Source organism: Carcharhinus amblyrhynchos, chromosome 8 (genome assembly GCF_965287045.1).
Source record: "Carcharhinus amblyrhynchos chromosome 8, sCarAmb.v2.hapA, whole genome shotgun sequence".
NCBI classification, from domain to species: domain Eukaryota; kingdom Metazoa; phylum Chordata; class Chondrichthyes; order Carcharhiniformes; family Carcharhinidae; genus Carcharhinus; species Carcharhinus amblyrhynchos.
The window spans coordinates 57064214-57073599 of record NC_137331.1 but is presented as its reverse complement, the minus strand read 5'-3'; the positions used below and the strand labels follow the sequence as shown (position 1 = coordinate 57073599).

The window sequence follows — 9386 nt, the reverse complement described above, 5'->3', positions numbered from 1 at the left end:
CGTTACTGAAGATACAGGACATGTCGGGTTTGTTGATTGATTCAGTTACAAAGTTTAGATTCCTGAAGTGAGGATGGAGGACTGCTGGGGAGGGAGAGAACAATAGGTGCTAATTAAAGGCCTTCGGAGAAAAAAACACATCTGAATCCAGGGACCGGTGGGATAAAGAATAAGGAAAGGATAGTTTGCTAGTGCTCTGTGTTCATGCATATGCAAGCACAGCCTGAGTAAGGAGGGCTGGCTGTGCGTCAGATGAGCAGTACAAAAGATCGAGGCTTACAGAAACAGCTGTATTTCAAGGCAAGTCGAATAAGTCATACGAGCAGCAGCAGCACAGCCATGCCTGATAGGATCTGAAGTATTCCTTTTAATACAAAGTTTATTGTGTTTGATACAGTCTGCAGCAGCTGAAAGGTATGAGAGTTACTCTATTCTGTGGATTGTTTCTGCCAGTCTGACACGGTCACTGCAACATGAATAAAAATTAAGTATTCTGCTGGTTAGCTGTTTGCTCCCAGTGCAGCGAGAGGAGTCCCGTTGCTGACCTCTGTGCTGTGGAATCATGTTGGGACTGTTAGCAAATGTCATGAAGTGGTTCATTTACTTTTTTGCTGTCAGCTGTGTTCGGTTTGTAGCATTCCCGTCTCTGAGTCAAAAGGTTGTGGGCTAAAGTCCCAGGGACTGGAGCACAACAAAGGCTGACACCCCAGTGCAACACTGACGGGTGCTATGTTGTTTTTGGTTGTAATGTTAAACCAATCTGCCCCCTCAGGGAATATAAAGTATCCCATAACACTATTTTGAAGAAGGCTATTGAGTTATCCCTGGTGCCTTGGACAATATTTATCCATCAACAAACATCACAAAAAATGGTCTGGTCATTATCGTATTTCTGTTTGTGGGGGCTTTCTATGTATAAATTAGCTGCCACGTTTCCGAGATCGCAATGGTGACTACACTTCAAGATTACTCTGGCTGTAAAACACAAGAGATTTTCGGTGGTTGTGAAAGGTTACATAGATGCATTTTTTTTCTGTTGCTACTTGTCTACAACTATGTAGTGTTTTCTGTCGTTGAAGTTCCATAGTTCTATATTATGTGCTGTTAGCAGGAAGGTTTGCAAATGTTAAGGTTTCTGGGCAAACCAGTAGCTCACATGATGTGGCAACCCAATGTGCCAATTATATTTGAGCCACCATGGCAAACTGAAGAGCAGCTATTGGGTGCTGAGGACCATCCACCAATCATATGGCTGAGTCTGGTGTGCAATCTGTAAACAGTGAAAGCCATGCTGTCACACACAATGTGAAATAGCAAACTATCATTATCCTGAAACATTCTGCTGCCAGGGCCATTCTGGAGGAGCAATGCAGCACTCTGCAGAACTAGTGTTAGATTCCTGGTGATTTGCTGCAAGCTACACAACCCTCGCCATCTTCGGGGCACAACACTTGACAACTGTATGGTGAGCAGTTGAGGATCAGGAAGAAGAGGAAGGGAGATGGCAACCGAGATTGACCTTTTCAGGTTGGGGCTGTCTGAAGAATTCAGTGGGATTCCAGTAACCACAACTCACATTTCCTATTCACCAACAGTTAAACATCTGAAACCAAATTTATAAACTAAATCTTGCCATGTTGTATATAAGAAGTCAGCTTCAGTATTACCTTTGTTTCTCTTTTGTCTTAATGCTCCCTCAGTGTTACTTCAGTGACTGCAGTTTGGCTGTAGGATGGCTGATGATTTTTAGTGTAGTGGGCCTTATAAGGATGGTCTTGAACAGTTTATGTCCTTGAAGCTCTGGCTGCAGATTGCAGTGTCTCAGAACAGCAGCAGTCTGCATCAGCTAGTTGACAGGCAACAGCAAGAAGCACTGGCAGAGTGGCAGTGGTAGAAGGGTGAGGAGATGATGCAAGTTTGTGCCCCATTGACCAACTGCCACTCCCCCTGTTGCAGCACTTCATCAATCCTGGTAGTTTGCTGGAGAACAGATTGATGGAAGGCCATGATACACTGCAAGATCCTTTCCACATTGCAATCCACAGCCACAGTGACCACTATCTGAGCTTCCACTGCTGCAGTCAGGTGTTGCTGCTCCTACTGTAGTGGAAGCTGTGGCATTTGCCATCAGATACTGCATCATGATTTGATCCACAAATTTGTGCATGGCATTGTCTGGAAAGAATGGTTTCCAAGATCTGCACCAAATTACTGCTGGACTCCTTCATGCTCCTCATCAAGTACCACAGGCTTTCTTACAGACCTGCCAAAGCACCAAGCACTCTTTTATCCAAATCCATCAATCTTCTTATTCATTCTTAATTGCCTTGGAAGAGATAGCAGTGAGCTACCTTCTTGAACCACTGCCATCAGTGTAATGAAACCCCAGTGCTGCTAGGCAAGAAGTTCCAGACTTTTGACCCAGTCAGGATGGTGTGTGATTGGAAGAATTTGCAGGTTGTGATTTTGCTATGTTTCTGCTGCTCTGGTTCCTTGATGTTGTAGAGGTTTGGAAAGTTCTGTTGAACAAGTCTTGGCAACTCCCTACAGTGCATCTTGCAGATGGATGACATTATGTACAGTGAGTGTTTAAAGTAGTAGATGTGGCATTGATCAAGAGTCTGTTTTGTCTTGGATGGTATTGAGTTTCTTGAATGTTATTGGAAATGCACTCATCCAGGCAAGTGGAGAGTATTCTTCCACTCCTGATTAGTAACTTGCAGAAGATGAAAAGTTTTTGAGAGTCAGAACGTGAATCACTCACCACAGAGTTTTCTGCCTGCCCTGTTCTTGTAGCCACAATATGCTAATAGTGGGATATTTAGCCGTGGTAATGCTGTTGAAAGTCAAATGTCTCTCTTGTTGGAGATGGACACCATTTTGATGCACAAGTAACTTGCCACCTCTCAGACCAAACCTAATGTTGCACAGATTGTGGATGTGGATTGCATGTGGATACAGACTGCTTCAGTATCTGTAGAGTTGTTAATGGTGTTGAACACTTGTGTGATCACTAGTGAACATTCCCACTTCTGACCTTATGATGGAGGGAAGGTATTGATGATGTAGCTGAAGATGGTTGATCCTAGTTCACTCCCCTGAGGAACTCCTGTTGTGATGCTCTGGGCCTAAGATGATTGGCCTCCAACCACCGCAACCACCTTCCTTTGTGCTAGATACAATTCTTCCTAGCTAAGAGCCATCTCCCTGATTCCCTCTGGCATAGAAACATAGACCGTTTAACCCATCAAGCCTTTTCCAGTACTATTCAGTGAGATCATGGCTAATCTGTGACCTAACTTCATATACTGCCATTGTTCCATATCCTTTAATAACTTTGGCGAACAAAAGCCCATTAGATCTGTTGGCTGAAGAGAGTTCACACTTCCACTATCCTTTTGTATGTAGAAGGTTTTCTGCTATTGGGGTGACACAGTAGCACAGTGGTTAGCACTGTTGCTTCACAGCTCCAGGGACCGGGTTTGATTCCCGGTTCGGGTCACTGTCTGTGTGGAGTTTGCACGTTCTCCTTGTGTCTGCGGTTTCCCCCCATAGTCCAAAGGTGTGCGGGTTAGGTTGATTGGCTGTGCTAAAATTGCCCCTTAGTGCCCTGATTTGTGTAAGTTAGAGGGATTAGCAGGTAAAATATGTAGGGATATGGGGATAGGGCCTGTGTGGGATTGTGGTCGGTGCAGACTTGTTGGGCCGAATGGTCTCTTTTTGCACTCTAGGATTCTATGATTCTATCATACCTGGAAGATTGGGCTCTAATTGTCAGACTGTGCTCCTGAGTTCCTAGACTTCCCAACCAGCAGAAATCTTAATATCTTGAAAAGTGGAATGAAATCATCCATGTTTCTCTACATCTCCACAGTTTCTAATTTTTCCCCATTAAGAAAGTATCCTGTTCTATTGTTTTTAGGTCCAAATGTCTGATCTCACATTTGTCAAAATCCATTTGCAATCGTCTTGCCATTTGCTTCATTTTTCCAAGGACTACTTGATGCCACACTTGGTCAAATGTTGGCTTGATGTCAAAGATGGTCACTGTCCCATCAACCAGCTGTTTAATTTATGGTTCCTCCGCATGCACTGTCTAGTGGTCACTTCTACCACTACTGTCATGGACATATGCATCTGTGACAGGTGGGACGTGAGGAAGAGGTCAAGTTGGTTTTTCCCTTTAGTTGCTTCTGTCATTAACTGTTACAGGCCAAATTACACACATGTCTTTGAGAACTCAGCCAGCTTGATCTGTATTTATGCTAATGAGTCAGTCTTGGTAATGGATATTGAAGTCTCCCACCCAATCTGTTCCTATGCCACCTTCAGTGCTTTTTTATTTATTCACAAGAAGTGAACATCACTGGTTAGGGCAGCATTTATTGCCCATCCCTCCTTGCCCTTAAGGTGGAGGAGAACTACCTTCTTGAACTGTTGCAGTCCATGTGGTGTAGGTACACCTGCAGTGCTGCTAGGGAGGGAATTCCAGGATTTTGACCCAGTGACTGTGAAGGAACATCACTGTATTACCAAGTCAAGATGGTTGAGTGGCGTTGAGGGAAACTTGCAGGTGGTGATGTTCCCATGTATCTGCTACCCTTGTCCTTCTAGGTGGCAGAGGTTCTGGATTCGGAGCATGCTGCTGAAGGAGTTATGGTGAGTTGCTGCACTGCAGCTTGTAGTTGGTATACATTGCTGCCACTTTATATTGATGGAGGAGGAAATTAATGCTTAAGGCCATGGATAGGTTGCTGATCAAGTGCACGGCTTTGTTCTAAGTGGGGTTGAGCTTCCTTTGTGTTGTTGTTGAAGTTGCACTGATCCAGGCAAGTGGAACAGATTCCATCACACTCCTAACTTGTGCCTTCTAGATGGTGGATAGGCTTTTGGAAGTCAAGAGGTCAATTACGTGTCCCAGAATTCCTAGCCTCTGACCTGCTGTTGTAGCCACAGCTTTTATATGGCTGGTCTAGTTCAGCTTTTGGCCAAAGATAACCCCCTGGATATTCATAATGGGAGGTTCAGCAATGGTAATGCCACTGAAATAGGAAATGATTGAATTCTGTCTTGCTGCAGATGGTCATTGCCTGAACATTGTCCAAGTTTTGCTGCATATAGACACAAACTGCTTCAGTATCTGAGGAGTCACAAATTGTGGTGAACCTTTACAGTCATCATTAAACATCCTCAGCTCTGACCTTATGATGGAGGGATAGTCATTGATGAAGCAGCCCAGATGGTTGAGCTTAGGACAGTATCCTGAGGGACTCCGATAGTGACATCCTGAGCCAGGAATGTTTGACCTCCAACAACTACAACCAGCTTCTTTCTCCCAAGTGATATTCAACATCAGCTGAGGAAAGGTGATAGGTGATATCAGCAGGAGGTTATTTTGGGCATGTTTGACCTGATGCCATGAAACCTCAAGGTTTCTGAAGTTGATGTTGAAGACTCCCAGGGCCACTTGTACTCGACTGTAAATAATTATGTCACCACTTCACATCAGCTTGTCCTGTCATTGGGACAGAACACACTCAGAAAGCTGCGGATAGGACATATTTAACTACCATGCCCGAGAGTGTGAGGCAGTACTAAATGTGTGAGGGTGAAGTGAAGCATATGAATGTTAGTTAGACCAACGCCTGGTTGGTAGATATTGTTAAAGACTGAGTGATAGGGATGTGGTACATTGAAGCACTGTCGGTTATGATATGGCATTTGAAGATGCGTTGACTGACTTTGAATCTGTGAAGCCACTGAACCTTTTGTGACACTGCATCCGGGTGCTTGGGACTTTACTTCTGGTACTGGTCTCCAAGATATTTATTATCTCTTCCTTTGATCGTGAGTCTGGGAGCCACTTTCTTACTGAGGACATAGGGTATCTCTCCTCCTATCCACCTCCTCAAACACATCCAGTGCAGTATCTGAACACTTTGGATTCTGCTCTCTCCCCTATTTTGTCATTCCTGAATCTTTAAGAACATAAGAAATAGGAGCAGGAGTAGGCCATCTAGCCCTTCAAGCCTGCCCCGCCATTCAATAAGATCATGGCTGATCTGAAGTGGATCAGTTCCACTTTCCCGCTTTCTCCCCATAACCCTTAATTCCCCTGTCTATCAAAAACCTATCTACCTGTGACTTAAATATATTTAGCGAGGCAGCCTCCACCACTTCAACAGGCAGAGAATTCCAGAGATTCACCACCCTTTGAGTGAAGAAGTTCCTCCTCAACTCTGATCTAAACTGCACCCCCCCTCCCCCGCTTATCTTGAGGTTGTGCCCTCTAGTCCTGTTATCCTTTCTAAGCGGGAAGAATCTCTCTCTACCTCTACCCTATCCATCCTTCATTATCTTATACGTCTCTATAAGATCCCCCCTCATCCTTCTAAACTCCACCGAGTACAGACCCAGTCTATTTAGTCTCTCTTCATAGTCCAACCCCCTCATCTCCGGTATCAGCCTAGTGAACCTCCTCTGTACTCCCTCCAAGGCCAATATATCCTTCCGCAAGTGTGGTGACCAAAACTGCACACAGTATTCCAGCTGCAGCCTCACCAGTACCCTGTACAGTTGCAGTAAGACCTCCCTACTTTTATATTCTATCCTCCTTGCTATAAAGGCCAACATTCCATTTGCCTTCCTGACCACCTGCTGCACCTGCAGACTGGGTTTTTGCGACTCATGCACAAGGACCCCCAGGTCACTCTGCACCGTAGCAAGTTGCAGCTTTTCACCTTTTAAATAATAATCCCTCCTACTATTATTTCTGCCAAAGTGGATAACCTCATACTTGCTAACGTTATACTCCATCTGCCAGGTCCTCGCCCACTCACTCCAACCTATCCAGATCCCTCTACAGACTTTCCACACCCTCCACGCAATTTGCTTTTCCACTCGTCTTCGTGTCATCAGCAAATTTCATCACCCTACACTCAGCCCCCTCCTCCAGATCATCTATATAAATGGTAAATAGCTGAGGCCCCAGCACCGATCCCTGCGGCACTCCACTAGTCACCAGCCGCCAATCAGAAAAGCACCCATTGATATCAACTCTCTACTTCCTATCAGACAGCCAATCCTCTATCCACGCTAACACCTTGCCCCCAACTCCATGCACCCTAACCTTCTGTAGCAACCTTTTATGAGGCACCTTATCAAACGCCTTTTGGAAATCTAAAAACACCACATCCACCGGTTCCCCTCTGTCTACCGCACCAGTCACATCCTCATAGAAATCCAATAAATTTGTCAAACACGACTTCCCCTTAACGAGTCCGTGCTGCATCTGCTCTATCAAACCGTTCTTTTCTAGGTGCCTCACTATTTCTTCTTTGACGGATTCAAGCATTTTTCCAACTACAGACGTTAAACTAACCAGCCTATAATTTCCTGCCTTTTGTCTGCTACCTTTTTTAAACAGCGGCATAACATCAGCCATTTTCCAATCTTCTGGCACTTCCGTGGAATCCAGCGAATTTTGGTAAATAATTACTAAGGCATCCACTATCACCTCTACCATTTCTTTCAGAACCCTGGGATGCATTCCATCCAGTCCTGGGGACTTGTTCACCTTCAGTCCCATTAGTCTATCAAGCACTACCTCTCTAGTGACAGTAATCGCATTCAGGCCCTCAACTCCTACCATCCTTCTATCTTTAAGATCCGGCAAACTATTCATGTCCTCCTCTGTGAAGACCAAGGCAAAAAACTTATTTAAAGCCTCAGCCATTTCCTCATCTCCCACCGCTAAATCCCCCCTCTCATCCTCTAAGGGTCCAACATTCACTCTAGCCAGCCTTCTCTTCTTTGTATTTTTGTAAAAACCTTTACTGTCCTTTTTTATATTTAGTGCTAGTTTAGCTTCATAGTCTATCTTTCCTTTCTTTATCACCTTCTTAGTCATTCTGTTACGCTGCTGTTTTAAAAAGGGAAGCAGGCAAAAGGCAGGGAATTATAGGCCGGTTAGTTTAACATCTGTTGTAGGAAAAATGCTGGAATCCGTCATCAAATAAGAGATAGCGAGGCACCTTGAGAAGAATTGTTTGATAGAGCAGACACAGCACGGATTCGTTAAGGGGAAGTGGTGTCTGACGAATTGGAATTCTATGAGGATGTGACTAGTGCGGTGGACGGAGGGGAACTGGTGGATGTGGTATTTCTCAATTTTCAGAAGGCGTTTGACAAGGTGCCGCACAAAAAGTTGCTACAGAAGGTTAGGGGGCATGGAGTTGGGGGTAAGGTGTTAGCGTGGATAGAGGATTGGCTGTCTAATAGGAGGCAGAGAGTAGGTATCAATGGGTGCTTTTTGGATTGGCGGTTGGTGACTAGTGGAGTGCCCCAGGGACTGGTGCTGGGGCCTCAGCTATTTACCATTTATATAGATGATCTGGAGGAGGGAGTTGAGTGTAGGGTGTCGAAATTTGCTGATGACACAAAGATAAGTGGAAAAGCAAATTGTGCGGAGGGTGTGGAAAGTCTGCAGAGGGATCTAGATAGGCTAAGCGAGTGGGTGAGGACCTGGCAGATGGAGTACAATATTAGCAAGTGTGAGGTTATCCACTTTGGCAGGAATAATAGTAGGAGGGATTACTATTTAAAGGGCGAAAAGCTGCAGCATGCTACGGTGCAGAGGGACCTGGGGGTCCTTGTGCATGAGTCGCAAAAACCCAGCCTACAGGTGCAGCAGGTGATCAGGAAGGCGAATGGGATGCTGGCCTTCTTAGCGAGGGGGATTGAATATAAAAGCAGGGAGGTCTTGCTGCAACTGTACAGGGCACTGGTGAGGCCGCAGCTGGAGTACCGTGTGCAGTTTTGGTCGTCACACTTGCGCAAGGATATTTTGGCCTTGGAGGGAGTGCAGAGGAGGTTCACTAGGCTGATACCGGAGTTGAGGGGGTTGAATTATGAAGCGAGGCTGAATAGACTGGGTTTGTACTCGTTGGAGTTTAGAAGGATGAGGGGGGATCTTATAGAGACGTATAAGATGATGAAGGGGATGGATAGGGTAGAGGTAGAGAGATTCTTCCCACTCAGAAAGGACAGCAGGACTAGAGGGCACAGCCTCAAGATAAGGGGGGGAGCAGTTTAGAACGGAGTTGAGGAGGAACTTCTTCACTCAAAGGGTGGTGAATCTCTGGAATTCTCTGCCCGTTGAATTGGTGGAGGCTACCTTGCTACATATATTTAAGACACGGGTAGATAGGTTTTTGGTAGGCAAGGGGATTAAGGGTTATGGGAAGAAAGCGGGAAAGTGGAACGGAGCCACTTCAGATCAGCCATGATCTTATTGAATGGCGGGGCAGGCTTGAGGGGCTAGATGGCCTACTCCTGCTCCTATTTCTTATGTTCTTTGATTTTTAAATTTTTCCCAATCTTTGAAT

General features: G+C 45.2%; 1 protein-coding gene across 1 annotated transcript in view; it reads left to right on the top strand.

Moving 5' to 3' along the window:
- Positions 1 to 306: 306 nt before the first annotated feature.
- Positions 307 to 9386, top strand: part of sulf1 (sulfatase 1) — a 416345-nt gene continuing 407265 nt past the window's right edge. The window contains exon 1 of the mRNA XM_080194115.1: positions 307 to 414. The gene's annotated coding sequence lies outside the window, so the exon portion shown is untranslated. The remainder of the gene's footprint in view (positions 415 to 9386) is intronic.